Here is a 20,519-nt window from a genome sequence, read left to right as displayed (position 1 = left end):
CCTCCCGCATATGAAATATGCATCATCGGGGAGAACATATGGGACGGAGTAGGACATTACCATATTACACACCTTCCATGTGAAATCTCCTAACCCTAATTCTTCCATCTGCTTAGTACACGTATCAGGTTGTACGATATGTGCACAGTATCCTGGTGATACCTCTCCAACTCTCGTAATCCTATTTCCTAAGGTATACCTATATCGGAAAGATTTTCCTCTACTGGCTATGTGGCGTATAAGCTCTGTATCTGTAGGCATTCTATCTGCTCTATGCGAAAAGGTCATGGTTTGGTTACTCCATGACACTTCCCAATTTCCCGGCTTTCGGGGATTGGAGATGTTAAAACATAATAGGGACCTATCCACATGGTATTGGTGGAGCTTCAAACTAGGAGGACTGGAGATATTAAACCTCCTGTCCACCGGCCTCCCACCCTTTAGCTCAAGTACCTCCCCTACTGTTAAAGGAAATGGTACTAGCCCTGATTTGCTATGACCTTGAGGTACTTGAGAGCATACCCAACAATCTGTTTGATTTAACACACTACCCACTAAGGAGTGATAGTCACTCAATGGATGCCGGTCCATATGGATATTAAAACTGGATTGGTATTTCTTAATGCACCCATCCTCAACTACATTGTCACGGAGCCTACAGATACAGTTTTCTTCAACTAACAATCCTTCACAATGTTTACAAATAACATGGCTGCTAGATCGTTTCTGGTACTCGCCTTTTGCTTGGTGGTTGTATTGCTATTGGAAATTTACACCTCCGTCTCAGTCATCGGAACCTTTCTGGATCCTTTCTCGACCTTACTGGTACTCTCGCCGGAACAGACTGCTCTGGTCAACATCATGGTCAACAGGAAAATCCATATCACAGTCTCTTGGGGCAAGTCCATCTTACAGGAGGAGAAAAGAAGAAATTTGTAATGGGGGTACAGAAAAACAGTTTGAGGGGGAGAGAAACTTGTTACGATAATTAAGTTCTCTAGTCTTGTTGTTCTTCTTGTTCTGCTGTCATCTCAAAGGTGCTGTCTCTCAGTCTTCCAAACGAACATTCCGGTGATGCAATATTCCTTCCAAACCAGCGATCTTTCTGTAAGGAGCAAAAATCTTGCATTACCTTTTGTCTAACTGATGTGTGACATACCATCTTTTAAACATGAAAACATGAGTGAGAAGAGAGAGGAAACAAAAAAAACAAAAGAGAGAGAGAACAATTCATATATGTATATATAACATAACACATCAATAAACAACAGAAAAAAAGAAACATCTTTCAAACATAAACATTTTCTAAAACATTGTCAGATCATCAGGCTGTCATATCTACATGTCCAATGGTTTCCTTGCGCAGTCCCTCCCCCCAGCACTTCCATATTCCATTGTCTGTATCTGGCCAGAATACATTGGTGCGGATAGGTCATGCTGGGGTTTGGTAGACTTCTGCAAAGACCAAGTATATATGCAATGTTTGAATCCTACCAATAATCGTCAGAGATGGGGATAGAGTAGGGGTGGGCAAAATACGCATGCGGCCCGCGAACCAATACTGCCCGGCCCGCTGCCTCCCACCGGCCCGCAATGACAAGCGGCCCGACCGGCTGAGCTGCTTGTCATTGCGCTGCAGTACCTTCAAGCTGCCAGCACCCTTGGAAATCCTGCTCGCTATCTCACGGCCGCATCACGTGATGCGGCACATTGGCTGGCAATGTCCCCCTGCTGCTGGATGTCCTCCCTGCTGGATCCGCCACTGATGTCCCCCCTGCTGGATCCGCCACTGAAATGACAGTGGCAGCGGCCGGGACTGCTCCGGGGTACATTGCAGCATGTGACTGCTATGTAACCCAGACCTCCTATTCAACACACTGTGACCCCATGCCTACTTACGAATGCCTCTGCTCCGGGAAGTCATTGCTGTAATGCCGCCGCTGCTGTGGTAAGCTTCCCGGCACCCGCTGCGCTGCTTTCTAAACCCGGCAGCGCTGTGACTGCTAAGCATTACGCTGCTGGGTTCAGAGAGCAGCACGACTGGTCCCGGGAGGCTTACAGAGCAGCGGCGGCATTACAGCAATGACTCCCGAAGCAGCAGCATTTGTAAGTAGGCATGGGGTCCCCCTGCTGGATCCACCACTGAGTCATTTTCGGATGTGAGTGCTAGTTAACGGGTTTCTCTGCCACAGATACTGTAGTTGCCTCGGGTGCTGCCAGGATACAGTAGACCAAGATTGCATATATTGTTGAGTAAGGGGTCTATTCATGCAGCAGAGAAAAGCCCTGTTTTGGGGTAAACAGGGCTTTTCTCTGCTTACCGCAATTCACAGAGCGGGTTACCGTGGAGAAGTCCCTGACTTCCCCAGCGGCACCCCCACTTTGTGGCTGAATCGCATCACCATACGTTTGTATGGTGACTGCAATTCATGTAGGAACGGAAAGCCCAGCTTTCCGTTACCCTTCGCAAAACCCCATCGCCATCTCAGACAGGCGATTGGGAGGCTTGTACAGGAGAAGAGCAATGAAGACGTCCGTCTCCTGCCTTCTCCCCGCCCCCTTCCATGACAAGAGCCAATCAGAAGAGCCCAGGGCATATGCATTTGCATCTGCCGGGTCACCTCCTCCTTGCTGCCCTTACCCACCGCTGGAGGTCTCGCTTCCCCGGCGCATGTGCAGATGACACCTGGAGGCAGGGGGGGACACTGCGCATGTGCAGAAGACCCTAGGCGCGGTATGAAGAGAGAAGACTGGAGAAGCCGGGATCGCGGAACAGCCGGATACCGCATCGCATCAGGGAACAGGTAAGTATTAATGAATTGCGTTAGAAATCTGAAAAAAACCCTGAAATAAGAATGCGATGTTTAGTGATAAGTTAAACATAAACATCGCATTCGTACATGAATAGACCCCAAAGTCTGCTGAGTGCCACATGTATGTATGTATCTATCGATAGATATATATAGATATATACACATAAAATATATCTATTGTGTGTATATATACACACACACACACACACACACACACACACACACGACTTGTATAGTGATATTAAAACTTATGTCATAAAATACCTATGGCATACTGCAAATTCCAACGTTTCAATTGCCCTTTATTACCGATTTTCCTCGGGACAATCGCTAATAAAGGGCATTTGAAATGCCGCAAGTCCTGTATGTATACAACGTGCTTCCATGCATGAGCAGCGAGTGAACTGCAATTGTCAGTCACAACGAGGAATTCGTTGCAAAATGAGTGACAGAAAGACTGTGTTTTGCGGTGATATTGGGGAGTGGTCGGCCAAACGCGGGGATGTCATGGCCGTTCATATGGCGTTTTCTGGGCGTGCATACATTATCTGTTGTGATCTTACTTGCTACTGGAGAGCCCTCTGTGTCCCAGGAGAGCTGCTCAGACTGTGCCTCTTCAGAGGCACTAAGAATCTGTGTGACAACCCAATTTGTGACAGTGGTACCGATGTATCAAATCTTACTGCATTTTTAGTGATAGGTATTGTTTATTCGAGATATTGTGTGTGCGGCCCTCAAATACTCACTGGAAAGTGTTAAGTGGCCCCCCAGCTGAAATAATTGCCCACCCCTGGGATAGAGAGAGAGGAAAAAAAAAAGACATTTTTCACAAATACATTTACAACGTTTCACCTGGTCATTCCTGTGTCTCCAGGGAATGACCTCCCAATTTATTAACCGTTACCTCAGGCTTACCATCAGTCGTATGATCACCTTTCTTGACTACATATCATGGGTGTGGCTCAAAATTCTTCCTATGTGATCCCTGATTGTAATTTGGTGTGTCATATTTATGCTCATTTTCATGTCTAGGGGGTCTGATTTTATGTGGGTTATTACAGTTGCTGGCATAATGCCCTTCTCTTCTACAATGATAACAAACCCTGGGCTTCCTCCAAGTGTCAATGAAATGGGGTCTTGGCTGATTTGATGCCTCCTCAAACGCTTGGATGTTCATCGCCATCAACCGCTTTCCCTGTACCTCCCTGCTTCCTTGGATATCATGGTTATGTTGTTGTCTAGGGGGTGTATATACCTTGTGTGTGCTTCTAGGCCTGCAATCTCTTGCATAATGACCTTCCTTCAGGCAATTATAACAGACTTCCATATTTGAATTTTTCGCGGTGGTGTGGGGCTTTTGTTGGAGTGGTCTTGTGGTTAGGGCCTGTATACTTGTTGCCATTAACTTGTTACTTAGTGACTCTCTGTATCTGGTGATATTCTGATCATGATTAATGACGGCCTCTCTTAATGCGGCCACCGAGATATCTCTCCAGTCTGGGTTGGTGGTCTGTACTCTTGTACTTAATTCATCCTTTAAACCATTCATTAATACTCTAACCGCTATTCCTTTATGTTGTGCATTTGTCTTGATGTCTGTGATCCCAGTGTTTCTAGCCATTATTTGCAGTGCTCGATTGAAATAATAGAAATACTTTCCCCTTCGTTTTGTCTTATGGAGAAGATTTTGTTCCACTCGACAATGGCTGGTAAATATACTTCTAACTGTTGGTTGATCTGCTTAATACATTCCTGATTGTGTTCCTCCGTACAAGGTGCCTCCGTGTCTAATTTACAATCAGTAATGAATTTTTCAGAGTCAACACTGGAGGGCAAACATGTCCTCAGCACTGCTCGCCACTCTTTGTTGGTGAGTTCTGTGGAGTTTCCTAGTTCTTTAACAAACCTTTGACATGCTACTAGATTTTTCCTAGGATCAGGAAATTCAGACATAATTGATCTCAATTCGGTCCGGGACCAGAGACAGCGCATTGCACTGTCCTTGACGGGAATGATTCCCTGATCGTCAGTCTTCCCATTGGGGACTGCGATCACCCTGACCGGATCAAACTCAGCTACATCATCTTGTGTTGGTCTTACAATATGTGGTACATCTGTTTGTGCGTGATATAAAACATTGTACGTACCTGTGGACACGACCTCACCTGACCCTCCGTTAGGGGGTTTGATTATTGCCTTTACCGATTTGGTCGCGTCCACCTGGATGTCTTGTAGGATGGCTTCTGGAAGAGGTGCCGACATTGTTCTGGGCTCACTTTCTTGTTTGTATTCCTGAGGGAAGTTTGACATGGGGTGCAACTTGCATAGGTTAATAGTTGTACATTCAACAGTATTACAATTATCATTGTTACATTTATTACACTTATTCTTATCATCTATACTACAGTTGCTAAGAGCGTTTTTATTGTTCAACCTTGTGCTTTTCTCCGCAACCATAATCCTCTCCATTGCCATGTCTCTCCTCTCAAGATAAGAGTCAGATAAGTCAATTAAATCTCTTTGCAATTCACTTTCCTGTTGCCATAACCGCAAATAATCATAATGCTTGATTCGTCTCTTTGCTGATTTAATGAGACATATCCTTCTCCTTAAATTCGCTAACACTTCTGAGCTGAAGCTACCTACTCTTGGGAATTTCTCCCCGTCATGTACTGTCATTCTTTCCCATTCATCACATAAAGCTTCTGTGTGACTCCCGTACTTTTCACACATTACGTACCTTGCCGACCCGACTGGTCGGTTTATGGAATCAACCCGAACCGAGGTTGATCGCCCCCTTCCTGAACAACTGGCCCCCATAATTTGCAGGTGTTACGGAACCTTACAAAAAACCAAGATATTCACGATAGGTTGGCGGTGAAGTTTACCGAGCACCTCACTCACTCGCCCACGCCGACCAATACGACCTGATCACACCGATATGGCGCTGGCGTACTCGACCCAGGGCACCTATTTAACCTTTGTTTACTGGAACATGTGAGTGTGATCCACAGAGCATTAACCCTTTCCAGTAAAGGTGAGGTTGTTGGATAATTCCTGAGTGACCAGCGAACTTCCCTTTGTAAAAATAAAAAATTACACAAATCACGTCAGAATGTACAAATAGCGTTTATGACCCTTGGTACGTAAATGGTACTGGTCAGGTTTACTAATGCACACAATTACGTGCGGTACAATCGTTCAGTACATAAGCAACTAATCTTATGTACGGAGCGACCAGCGGAATCGAAAATTGCGGCTGCGAATTCCTTCAGCAAGAGCTTGTATGGCCTATATGGGTGTTGCACCAACCCTTTTAGGTGTTGTGCCTGTGGACTGTATAGCGGACTTCCTTGTCTGCTGTACCTGAACCTGCTGGTCTGCTATGACCTCCTGGTCTGTTACAGTATGACCTCCTGGTCTGCTATACTCTAATGCTCAATTTTTTTATGTTTAACCAAGGATGCCTCCCTAGCCACCGTGCATGTCACTTACACGTATGTACCTCACGAGAACTCGATGATTTCTTTTGGTTCAACCTCAAAATTGTATAAATGTATGTAAAAACACTCACTCACCACATGTACACTTTTGTTTCTATTTCTATTTCTGCGCAGAAATTTCTCTTTAGACCAGATGTGTTACAAATTAGGAGAAGGATCTATTAATTTAAATTTCGAATTTAAAATAGATTTGCGCTACTTATCGCCTGTTGCGTTATTTATCGCTTGTTGCGTTACTTAAAAATCAACACTATCGTGTGACTTGAGTTACGTGGGCGTACCCAGACGCTCCGTTGCGTAATTTACGCTGCGTGCGTCGGCCTTTGCGTACGCGAGTCTCTCCCTTTGTTAGAGACACGTGTACACCAGTCTTTGTCCACCGTAACACAACTAACACGTTTATCAATGTAGATGATCCTTGATCATCTACCGCGCACCACACTGACTTCGCCTTATCTTTCAGGCAGAGCTGTGTGTTTGTCTATACTTTAACTATATTACCTTTACTCTTAAACTATGAAATAGCGGCAAATCTCTTTTAGCACGTTTATCAACTATAAAACTGGCAAACAGGAGAGTGATATATGAAAATACACGAATGAAAAGAAATGCAGATATGCGTGCGTGTGTACGCAAGACAGAAATAAACAGTTTTAAAAAGACACTATCGTTTTGTTCTTACCTCCGGTCCCGGATTCCTTCAGCACCCTTTACTAAGAGAAGCAGACGCTTATCCCGACAGCACTACGAGGAATATAACCTCCCGCCCTTTGCTGATGGATAATGTCTGCTGTATCTACCTAGTGCAGATATGTGAAGGACGGGCGAGCCGCCAATTGATAAAGCTGAATATTTATCTTATATAAAACCCTTTATGAGGTCTAAGAACACTGTACGCTATTTACGTATGGAGTACCGTAAGGGTACGCACGTTGCGTAGCAATCGCTTAGCCGTAGTCGAGACGCTCAAGCGTCACGTTCGCTCACGGCCAAGAGATCACAGGCAGGCACGCTATTGGCTGCTGACTAACGTAATGATTCGCTATAGCGTAGCGGACGCTCGGGACCACGAGGAGATCACCAGCGGCGCTGACGCTAACAATTTTAAACCTTTGTATATACACCATAAACAGTGTATTGTGCAGTAAAACCTTAGTGTAATGATAGAGTGTAAATGCAACACAGTATAACCTTATTAACTCAAAAGCTGTTTGAGCGTCACCGACGCTCTGAGAATACTTAACACTATAAGAAATACACAGATACCGTGCTCAGGGTCCAACGCCTAATATATATATTATGAATGATATACTTGCAAAATAATTAATACAAATACAAATCATACACTACAATATAACATAGACTACCTAACCAGATAACTACACAGGAAATACAATACAATTACTATTTAAGGGAAAATAAGAGAGAAAGAGGAGAAGAGAGAGAGAGAGAGAAATGGCTCACAATAACAAGAAGATCAATATGATTGCGGAGAAAACTTACGCACAAAGGAAACGATCGCATGCGCCTCTGGACATCCAGCTCCCGATTTTCAGCAATGATAACCGTTGAAGAGTGAGCTGGATGTGATCGGCTTGTCTATTTATGCCCCACACACAATACAATTCAATGGTCCCTACAATCTCATTGTTCATTGGACACAGGAATTCGGCTTCGCATTATAACAAAAGGTCATAGGTTGATTCATACAGGTGGGCTGTGACTATTTCCAACAGCTCAGGTGGGAGGGAAACTGAGTTTCCCGCCGCATGGATAATTAAGTGCAAATAATAGTAAATGGACATAAACTTCTTATGTCCATAATTATTCGCACGAGCGATTAATCCGCTTCAAACAAACACCGGAATATTGCTAATTAGATACTCTTCCGATGGATACTAAACACCACTGTACTACTCCTGTCTGACCCTTCGTATCAAACAAAGGGGGATTTCTCTGTTCATGAACATTCTACATTAACCAAACTTTCAGAATCTATCAAAGGGACCATGATCTACAAAATACATTATATAGTGAAAATATGCAACGATTGAGTCGCACGCTACGATCACATAAACTCTACCGTAAATACGCATACCGTGCGCCTGCGGGTGCCCGCGACTGTGAGTATGCGCACGCACGGGAGAGCGTACGCATGCGCAGCGCGGACGTGTATGAGGTGCAAATATGGCAGTGTGTATAGAGATATTTTTCTGACTTTGACAGACTTGATACATTTCCCCCTATACCTCTTGTTGAAATTAGTGAATTTACAATTCAACTTAGACATAATGGATATTAGGATAGATGAATATTTAGACAGATGGATGACAGAGTTATAGACAACTTGACAGATTTTCAAAGAAAGATAATTAAATGGTTTACATTGTCTGGTCATACTGAAGGAGAATGGTAAATTTCAGCAGAACACTTATACCCCATTCACACCAGCAGCTTTGAACACAGGTTATTGGCACATGAGCGCACATAACCCGTGTTCCTGTGCGGTGTGAAAGGTACCAGGGGCAGTGCCGTAACTAGGCATTTTAGCGCTGTGTGCAAGAAAAGACAGTGGCGCCCCCCCCCCATGTAAGATAGGGGCAGTGCGCGCCGTAGGCGCATGAAAAATGTAAAGGGGCGTGGCTTCAAGGGGAAGGGGCGTGGCCACAAAATAATAGCAATTCATACTACGGTGCACAGTAGTCTACATTATTCAAATTACGCTGCACAGTAGCGCCACTACACCAGGTAGAGCCCCTTTTATACATTACAGCAGACAGCGTCCCCCTTTTTACACATTACAGCAGACAGTCCTCCTTTTTACACATTGCGGAAGCCAGTCCCCCTTTTTACACATTGCTGCAGCCAGGCCCCCTCTTTACACATTGCGGCAGCCAGTCCCCCTTTTTACACATTGCGGCAGCCAGTCCCCCTTTTTACATATTGCGGCAGCCAGGCCCCCTTTTTACAAATTACGGCAGCCAGGCCCCCTTTTTACACATTGCGGCAGCCAGGCCCCCTCTTTACACATTGCAGCAGCCAGGACCCCTTTTTACACATTGCGGCAGCCAGGCCCCCTCTTTACACATTGCGGCAGCCAGTCCCCCTTTTTACACATTGCGGCAGCCAGGACCCCTTTTTACACATTGCGGCAGCCAGTCCCTCTTTTTACACATTGCGGCAGCCAGGCCCCCTTTTTACACATTGCGGCAGCCAGGACCCCTTTTTACACATTGCGGCAGCCAGGACCCCTTTTTATACATTGCGGCAGCCAGGACCCCTTTTTACACATTGCGGCAGCCAGGCCCCCTTTTTACACATTGCGGCAGACAGTGTCCCCCTGAGAGAGAGAGAGGGAGGGAGAGAGAGAGAGAGAGAGAGAGAGAGAGAGGGAGGGATATACTTACCTTCTCCCCGCTGACAGGCTCCTCGTGCTGGCATCTCCCTCTCGGTGCAGGCAGTGAGGTGAGAAGGAGGAGGAGGGAGGGGGATTGGAGCCGCAGCAGCGCTATTTGATTGGTAGTAAGCGCCGTTGCAGCATCCCCCTCTCCTTCCGTATTGGTTGCCTGGCGCTGCTGTGGATGCTGGGATGAAGGAACCGCATCCCAGCATCCATAGCAGCGCCGGGCAGCCAATACAGAAGGAGAGGGGGGTGCTGCAGCGGCGCTTACTACCAATCAAATAGTGCTGCTGCGGCTCCCTGCTCCCCCTCCCTCCTCCTCCTTGAACGCTGGCCGGCGCTGGTCTCTTCTCCCTCCAGCGCGGCGCGCGGCGCACACAGCAGCCAGAGGCGGCATGTAATGAGTCAATTTGACTCATTACATGCCGCTGGCCGTTGCGCCCTCAGGGCAACTGCGCTGTGTGCCAAGCCCACTTGGCACACACGTAGTTACGGCCCTGACCAGGGGCAATATACCAGGTTGAGCGACCCGGTATTTCAACCCTGCTAGTGAGCAGGGTTGAACGCGTGTTCAACCTGGCTCGCTGTGCGGTGTGAACGGGAGCCGGGTCAGTGCAACCCGTTTCCCATTCACAGTGTGTGGATGGGCGGCGCTTGAAGATCATGTGATCTCCCAGCACCGCCCACGCCGCGTCACCGCTGACGTCAAAAACCCGGCATATTGCCGGGTTGCAGTCTGCGGTATAAAAGGGGGTATTGAGGTGGGTCGCACACTGGGAGCTCCCGTGTCAGGCTCCGGGGTGCGACCCGCCTCAGACGGTATGAAAGCGGTATAAGTAATTGTCATTGTGAGTTGGAGTAATTTACTTGCATTAATGTTTTTATGTCAGATGTCTTGCCATTAATCTCCAAATCCAGGGCTGAATTACCCACAAAACAACCTAGGCGCCAGCCTGGTGCCCGGTGGGTCCCAAGAGACCTATTGCCTGGCCCCACGAAATCCGTCCCGTCCATGATCCATCACAAAGGCTGGCTTCTAGTTAAATATTTTACAGAGGCTCAGTATCGGGGCTAAGACCAGTATTAACATCACTAATACTGGCACTGAGCTCCGTTACCGTACCGTTGCAAAATGTTCCCAGAGGAGTACTGCACTACCATCACGTGATGTCATGAGGTCATGCAGACCCACGCCGCACTCCCATTGTCCCACTTTCTGCAGTGCATTGGCAGGCCCACCACCCAGCCCCACCCAGCCCTTGAGACCACCCCAGCACAGAGGCAACTGCAAGCATGTAGTAACAGTGAGGAGTGGGAGACGGAGAGAGGCAGACTGACAGAGGACTGCAAATAAACTATATATATTATAACTTACTACAGTACATAATGATGATTGAATTCTTTATGGTAGGCGGGGAGTGGACAGGACCGCCTTACATTACAAGTATATTGTAATATACATCATGATCATGATATTGTAATATACATCGTGATTCATTTACCAATTATTAGTATATCAATTCAATATGATGGATCATTTACCAATTTATTATATTTTTGTGTCCAGGTACTTGTAATATAATTGTAATATAAGACAGCCCAGTACACTGCCCACCTACCACAAAAAATAAAACCTATAGTGTAATATAAAAAAAAGGGGGGGTGATCCAAACCAGTACTTTGCCTAGCGCCCCATGAGGTCAAAATCCAGCTCTGTCCAAAACTAGTGCTTACCCAGCTTCTGAATTCACCAGCTATATTTCCTCAATGGAAGATTATCTAGTACAGGCCTCACCATGCAGAAGAAGTAAACATACACTTCTACACTATTACACGTTATATAACACAAACATATTCAAAACAATAAGTTTGAACTGAAGCTCTAGGAAGCAAATGTACTTAAGCTTCAGACATGCGTCATGCTTCATTTCTGGGCCCAAGTTTTACTCTTTGGCAGTGGTATCCCAACAGAATACATTCCTTGCACAGATATTAACTGTGAAAGGTGCAGTGCATTTGGCTCAATCCTGTACTGCATTTTCCTTTTTGTTTGGACTGCCAAAGACGCGGTTTTCCTCCAGCAAAACAAACGTGCACAAGATAGCTGTGCCATATAAGGAGAAAAAATGACCCTGTGGTAAAGCAGCATTCCCTATACTTGGCAACTCAAGTTACAAAGGCCAAGTAGACTATTACGTTTGTCCATGTTATGGCTTGTTATGTCTTATTCTCATGTATGCCATAGATCAACCCTAAAGCACTATAATACAGATATATATATATATATATATATATATACACACACATACAAGAGTCATATCTGACAAAGCACAGTTGTAGTATACCTATGAGTAGATCACCGCAGAAAAATATGTAATACTGCAGGTGCAATGTGTGTAACCATTCTAAATGTCAAACAGACAGCAAACATGGGAGGCCACATGCTAAAATAGCAGGGTATTTTCATGCATCATTTTTTGTTACTTAGTTATGGATGAACAATATCATAGACGTGGGGAGTCCTTCAGCCAGATTTATAATTCATATTGACTTTTTAAGGGCCCAATGAAATCTACAAAAGCTAGATGTCACCCAACAATAAAAAAGTGCACATATTTAAGCAGTACATTACAAATAATACACATTACAGTGGGGCAATACATAAACATAATGTAAACAAAGGATAGAAAAATACCATAACAAGCAACCCAGGAATTAACCAGTACTTAAAAACATACATATTCTCACATACCTAAAAAATTCAACGTACATAGTGAAATTTACTAATACAGCAATAAAGCCACGAAACATTATTTAATTCAAGTATAAATTATCCTGTAAATTATTTACATTCTTTTTATTTTTGTTCATTGCATTAGTTATAATTCCCCGAGTCATTGACTTGATTCCAACAAGTAAATGCAGGAGTGATCCAGTGGAGAAGTTGCCCATGGCAACCAATCTGCATTGTAGTAACATTTATAATTTGCATACTATAAAAGTATACAGAGCAGCTGATTGGTTGCCATGGGCAGCTTATCCACTCTTATCTCTGCTTAGTACATCTTCCCCTGAATCACTTAAAACCATGTACGCTTTTGTCAAAGCCATTAACACAGCACAGCGCCATTCACACTAGCACCCAATCTGCAATAGATCTGCCATGGCACATTATAACTATATGTCAGCATTTTCCCAGTAAAGTTGCAGATATTACCATGGCAATGATACAGTGATGTGAGGTGAAATAGATTTGTGTTTGCTGCATATAAATCCATTTAAAAGAAAAAAGAAGAAAGACTCTTTGTTGGCGCACGCGTAATACAGTAATGAAAAATATTTAAAATTACTTTTTAAGCAAATATTAAAAAGACAGTAAGGTTACACACAGAAATGTACAAGAGTAAAGTTAGGATAAAGTTACTCAGTAAAAATTAGAACGAGGTGAGCACCTCTAATGGACTCTCTAAGGGGGTAGAATGTAGTCTATAATGATGTAAAGATTCATTTTGAGGTGTTCAGAATGTAATATACAGTAGATGAACAAAGTAAGGTGAAAATATTAGGTTATGATAATGTGGCACTTTCATTTGGATATCAATATCGGTTTCTTAATCGTGCCAATAGATAATCACTCCTAGTTGTAAACAAAGACTTAATGTTCTGCCAAGAGAAAGAGCTTGATTGTCTGCATGGGGGACGGGACAGACCTATACCTATTGATGGAATAGTAGGTAATAAGTGTGTGGTCTGTAAATGGAGAAGGTAAGGTACAATGTGCAAGGCTACCTTCTAGTGGAGAGGATAGAGGCAAAGCTCAGATTGAGGGTTTCTTCCCTAGTTCTGCTCTCTGTGTCAAAATTATATAATTACTGCACCTGGTATTCCTAAGTGGTCTCCCATCCAAGTACTGACCAGGCTGTTCACTGCTTAGCTTCCAAGATCAGATGAGATTGGGCATCGCCAGTGAAGTATGGCAGTACTGATTATAATGCCACAGATAAGGGTATAATAACTTTTACCGCTGGTCTTGTTGACAATAACTCTAATAAGAAACACTGTCACCTAGTCCAGTGCAGAACCAACCCACATGTGCTATATAAATCCATTTTGTATATGCCGGCGGTCGGGATGCCAGCGGTCAGAATACCAACCGCGGCATCCTGACAGTGTAAATCCCGACAGGGGAAAGGCAAGTATACTATAACCCTCCCTTCCCGCAGCCTAAACCTAACCCTCCAGCCCGCCACCTAACCCTCCCTGGTAGTGCCTAGATGTAACTCCCACCCCTTCCCGAAGCCTAAACCTAACCCTCCATAGCCTGACCCTAACCCCCCCTCCCTGCAGCCTAAACCTAACCCCCCCCCCCCCCCCCCAGCCCAGCAGCTTACCTCTATAGCTGCCCAGCAGTGTTTTGTCCGGTATCCCAGGTGTGGGGATGCCGGCGCCGGGATTGTGATCCCGGTCGGGATGCTAGCGCCGGCATTCCGAGCTATGCCGGAATTCCGGCATTGGTATTTTCACTGCTGGGATTCCTACCGTCAGGATCCTGACAGGATCGCATCAAGGGTTGGGTGGATGGTTATCCCAGTCAGGATGCTGGCACCGGCAGTCCGAGCTGTGTGAGGATTCCAGCATCGATATTTCGACTACCGGGATCCCGACCGAATCCATCAATTCTGCTACCAAAAAAAAAAACAATATCATCCCACTCTAGGGAGTATGACTTTGGTTTCATGAGCATAAGCATCATATCCTTGCATTGATGATTTGTTGCATCAAGTGCTGCATATATGAACATTGGTCAGAACAGTACTATGGAATAGCTCATAGGTTCTCAAACCTGGTATTCAAGACCCTACACAGTGCATGTTTTCCAGGTCTCCTCACAGAATCACAAGTGAAATAATTAACTCCACCTGCAGACCTTTTAAACTGTGTCTGTGAGTAATTAATACACCTGTGCACCTGCTGGGTTACCTGCAAAACATGCACTGTGTGGGGTCCTGAGGACCGAGTCTGAGAACCTGTGGAATAGCTAATGGACAGTCGATCATATACACATAATTTAATGCATGACTGAAAAGTGTGAGTCCTTAGAAGAACAAATATGTGCTAATGTAATGGGTGAAGTACATCATAATTGTATCTTGCAGCTATGACTTGGATAGCCGTGTACATGGAAACCAGACCTGTGTGACAACTCCAGAGAGCATAAACACACACAAAGTCTGATCTGGCACCTAGTAGTACAGCATGTTTTCACAATAGTATTCACGGAATATATCAGATTCCTTTCACTTACAGTCATGCCTGAAACACTCAGACATATTTTAATAGTGGAGACGAAACCCCCACTCCCCAGTTCTAAATAGAACATACATTTTTTTTTCAGTGTTATGGATGTGATCCAACTAACAAAGTCTACAGGACAGCATGTCAAAGTCTATGCGTGTGATGGAAAATGTAACACACATTATACAAAGGGGAACTATGACAGCACTTTCTGGCAAAAAAACACTACCGTACAATAACTTCCCATAGATGAGGGCATATGCAAAATGTAACTTATCATTTCTAAGATTCTGCTCTTCTATGAAAGCAATGTAGCCTTGCCTATATGGAGTGACAAGAGGCAATTCGTGTGTCATCCATCCTCACAAATCAGCCGATGCAGTGAGGGCTAAGCAGTAACTTTATTTACAGGTGCTAATTTGCAATAAAACCGAAACAAGCAATCAGAAATTTGCAATGGTCAATTTACACTAGACTGTTACAAGTGAATTGCTGATAGGTTGTTTTAAAGCACATTTGAGCAATGTCAGTATAAAAATAAACTAACTGGCAGTGACCAATGGTAATCCCTGAAATTTCTTTGTAAAGGAGGGAAATGCCAGGGATATATTGCGGCATTTAGTAACACATATTATCATTATACAGAAGAAATACAGTAAGTCTGATACAAACAAACTTGTGTGATTACAAATAAGAGATTTTGTTCGGCTTATCATTATGTTTGTGCTATATATTGAGGTGAAGGATGGAACTATGATGCCCTATAATTTTTGCACAATTCCGGACAAGTAGGCGGACCCAGCACTATAAGTATACCTTTGCTCCGCCCCTGCATATACATGCAATGTACTCCATATACAAAATTCTATAGCTATTGTTCGATATAGCCAAACAAATGGTATAATGCCAATAATATTTGCAACAATAATAGTAAAAATAGACATTAAAACCCTTACTGGCGCAAATATCCAAAATACTAAACTCGCATACGGTTTACTATATAATTTGATAAAACAGTGGAAAAGTAAACCAATAGAAAAGCACATGATAGTACAAATATTTACAAAGGTAGAAATACCCAAAACACTTAATATCAAATGCTTGGGCGGGCTTAAAAACATTCTAAAATAAGATTTTATTATTTCAAAACCACAGTCCAGAAATAGGATCACTTGCTGTACAATTTAAAGCATATTTTAAGATTTATTACTCCTGCCCAACTTTCTATTCTTAGTATAATCCTGTGTTTACTAACACAAGAGAATTCTAATATATAACGAATCATACGTTGTGTCGCAGGGAAACTGAATTGGTATATCCCAAACAGTCATAGTAAATTTCAGTTGAAACTTAAAAATACAATTCAGAACATACGCAAAACCTGGTATATAAAAGTACGGTGGCGCAAAACACAGTAACCAGGTGTTTGCTTCACTTAACTGTTGTAAAATAATAACGTTTGGCTGCTGTGAGTTACACATTTTTCTTTAAGCCAGTTTTCAATTGTCCCTCATTCATTCTAGTATATGGTCTTAGCATGTTGGTCTAAAGGTGTGTACACACGGTAAGATATTTTCTTCCGATTCTGACTATATAGTCAGAATCGGAAGAAAAGATAGTGCAGATCGCAAGGTGACAGTCACCTTGCGATCCCGATCCGATGCCGATGCGCGGCCCCGCGCGGTCGGCATCGGCAGAAAAAATAGGCTGTGCAGGCAAGTCAATCCTGGCTATCTCTATAGAAGAGATAGTCAGGATTGACATCGCACATAGCCAGCATCGCAAGCACACTCATTATGTGCTTGCGATACTGGCTAAGTGCCGACCCGGCCCCCTGTCGCACGGTGAGAATCGGATAAGTCCGAATCTCACCGTGTGTATGCACCCTAAGCCATACTTGCCTACCTGACCCTCTCCATGAGGGAGAAAATGCTCTGTTCCTGGACTTTCCTGGTAATATATGATTGCCATCCCCTGTGGTGATCTAGTTAATTGATAAGAAAGGTGTTTCACCACAGGTGATGGCAATCATACATTACCAGGAAAGTCCAGGAACAGAGCATTTTCTCCCTCATGGAGAGGGTCAGGTAGGCAAGTATGGTCTAAGCAGCTCTGCTTTCCTGCTTGTTCTCTGCACAGTAAAGCAGAGATGTAGGATAAGGAGAAAACGAGAGAAAAAAGGGGCGGGTCAAGTTGAAGAACTAATGTATCTAATCTGAGTATGTGTTACATTCTTTAAACTCCATCCAGCTAAACCATGCGTCTGTGAATTTTGCATTCTTGTCCAGTGCGGTCATGGTAGTGTCCTCTATGGACATATAAAAGTTCAGCCTGCAAAACCAAACCTGAATGGGTAGGAGTGAGGCACCTCCATTAAAATGACTAATTAGGCACTATTTAAATGTGGAGATAAGATAGTAAGTGACATTTAGGATCCAAAAATCAGGATCAGACCGAACGTCAGCACCCAGTGCACCTCTCACAACACTGATCACATTCTGCCGAAACAGATAGATCTATGCTGGAACATGAGTAAATGTGTAACTCGTTTCCCACTGGCCGGCGGGAGTCTAGTGTCCCTCTCCCAAGCTATTTTGTACCTGTGGGAGGGACCAGCGGTATCCTACGAGTAGAGCGTGAAGACAGCATGTGCACGTTGGAACAGAGGGACTCACACTGTATCATGCGCTACTCAAAGACGTATGTTGTTTCAATGTCTCAATGTAGTGCCAATACGCCATTGGCGGTGGTGGTGGCAATATGTACCATGACATGGGGAGAATGGAAGTAGGAAGCAGCAGCACCAAGATGTATTAACATCTCGGATGCTGAAGCGGGGGAGTGAAAACTTTCTCCTCTGGCAACCGCTGCCAGTGCCCCACAGAGTCTCTCTCTCCAGGTCGGTTCCGGTGCACATGAGCGAGAGCTCACTACTCACGCAAGATCTCCTGTGCAGTCCTGAGCTGGCACCTGCCGCAGTCAGGCACAGCACTGTCCCTGGCGGTAGTGTATGGGCAACGACACCTGCAGATGTAGAATTCGATAGCTGCAGGTGTCAGAACAGTCAGTGCAACTGACCATTCATACATTTCCCCCGCATATCGGCGTGCTATCTTTTAGATAGCAGCGTCGATATGGCCAGAGGCGTGTCATTCTGCACGGACCGTCATTGTAATACATGGGGAGAGGCGGTACCAGTGTACATAACGTGTGGTTATGCCACTTCTCCCTCATATGGACAATTCATACATTTACCCCATGATTCATTGTGAATCACATCACGTTGGCCCTCCTGCTGCTACAATATGCCAAGTTCCACCAAATTCTGCAGCAAGGGCAAGGTTGTGATTACACATTTCCCGGCAATAAGTTCCCCCACTTTAACTGCACCTTGAATCTACCCTCCAGCCCTGTGCTGTATAACTATGAGGGAGATGTATCAAACCTTGGAGAGAGAGATGAAGTGATGGGAGCTAAAGTCTGTAAAGTGACATTTAGAAGCTGATTAGTTGATACTTAATCACTCTCCACTTTATATATCTACAAACTTTGATAAATCTCCCCCTGTATTCCTTGTAAAACACTACAAGCAGATTGTCAGTAATAGTAAATACACCTATGAAGGCATAATGTAACTAATACCAATATAATTTCTATGAGATCAACCTCATTTTCCTTTAAATTTCAGTTGTCTATGCTAATTATTCCTAATCAATGCAACATTACCAACATCCTCTCTCCCCCGCCAGGCACAAACTGGTAATTAGATTTAAAATGCTGAAAAGAAGAAATGTTCCACAGTAACACAATGTGCGAAACAGGATAGTGTAAAATATTGCAGTTCCTGTAAAACTTGCTAAGTTGGAGGAGATTTGTGAGCTTTGTTAGCAGGCCTTCTCACATTTTCCCTTCCCTGTCAGGCTGAGCTTCACACGCTGATGTCAGCAGGCAGAGCTTGGAAGCAAGGTGTGTCAATGCATGGAAAGTGTGCTATATAGCAGGAGGCACGTATCAGCCTCATGTGCAAATGAGTGTACTGGGAAGTGTAAATTGGCTCAGCCTTGAGCTAATGTAAAGCTGACGTCAGAATAGTAACACAAAATGCAAACCATTCTACAAAAGCTTTTCGCTTTTTGGATATTCTGTGCTCCACCAAGACAAAACATGAGAAACACTTAGAAGAGACCACATACATCATCAAAATGCTGTACAAAACCCAGCCTAGTTAATACAGTTTTCAAAATAGCTATTTTGTGTAGTCACTGAATTATTAAATGAAGCATAGATAAATGAAGAGTTTGTCACTTTAAAGGTGACTTTATTTTAATATCTCCCAGCAACCACTAGTCAGCAGAGACCATCCAGGGCCTTGCTAGTCAGCTGCAGTACTGAGCTCTGTGTGCCAAATGAGAGAGAGATATGACATACTTTATTGAAATTACAGCTAGCTTTAGAGTGGCGCACGGTCATCCAATAATAGGCCGGCCATAATTTCCTCCCTCCGAGCAACCTAGATAATGTAATGACTTTGGTGAATAAACACGGACAAAAGCAAAAAAAAGTCGTGCACAAGTTTTATGGAACAAGTACAAAGCAACTGTTTCAATTTGTTTAAAGGTGAAACCCTCCTTTAATGAATGTTCATTAGGACAGCTGTAGAAATCTACATAAATACATGAAGCTGGTCCTTGTGGATTTTGGGTCTAATGACCTAAAAAGACACTATTTTAGTGTTTCCATTATGTTGGTAGTTACTTCGTAGCAGCTGATTTTAACCATTATTAGTCATTAATTATTATCCAGCATAAGCAAATGCAAGCAGCTAACGGATATTGGCCAGCAGCACACATGTAATATGTGTCTGACCACTACAGGTTACACAAACCCGGATGGAAAACAGTGAGATCACCCTATTCCAGAAAATCAATCACCAACTACAAACTGCATAAACGTTTGTAGGTTTTAAAAAAAATGGCATTATTTTGCAATTAGGTCAGTATATTGAGAAAATGTCTTGTAAGAATCCTAAAAACCAGTAAGACCAGTTTATGCAGTGGTAGTGACAACCGTTTTCATTATTTTTAGTGTAAATTCATACTCTGACTAGAGAAAACGCCTTAGAGGGCTTTTCAGCAGATCATGGGAGTTGGGGAGATACCATACATGCATCAGATAAGGACATCATTCCTCCTCATAAATTAGGTATGTGCTGCCTCAGAACGCCTGAGGACAGGAAGAAAAAAAGAAACTCTTTTCTTCGTCAGCTGTCAGATTCAGACCTGAAAAAACACATTTGAATAGTGTTCTTCTCACAATGGACTGATCATATATAATATAGAAATATATATAAATATAGGATGAGCTACTAGTGCACTACTTACATCATTATCACATACGAAAAGAAACCTGCTAGAAGTGATTGCAGCTCATTACATTTTTTTAACTTCCTGCAAATTGCCATTATCCTGGTGCATGCATAGGATGGGTACACACTATGTGATTCATCTT

General features: G+C 43.7%; 1 protein-coding gene and 1 pseudogene across 3 annotated transcripts in view; both read right to left on the bottom strand.

Moving 5' to 3' along the window:
- HIVEP2 (HIVEP zinc finger 2) overlaps positions 1–20,519 on the bottom strand; it is a 356,839-nt gene that overhangs the window by 305,570 nt on the left and 30,750 nt on the right. The gene's annotated exons all lie outside the window — the stretch shown is intronic.
- On the bottom strand, positions 13,583–13,701 carry LOC134912129 (5S ribosomal RNA; annotated as a pseudogene).

This window comes from Pseudophryne corroboree, chromosome 4, assembly GCF_028390025.1.
Source record: "Pseudophryne corroboree isolate aPseCor3 chromosome 4, aPseCor3.hap2, whole genome shotgun sequence".
NCBI lineage: Eukaryota > Metazoa > Chordata > Amphibia > Anura > Myobatrachidae > Pseudophryne > Pseudophryne corroboree.
The sequence above is the reverse complement of the archived record's forward strand: the minus strand, read 5'-3'. Positions and strand labels throughout refer to the sequence as shown.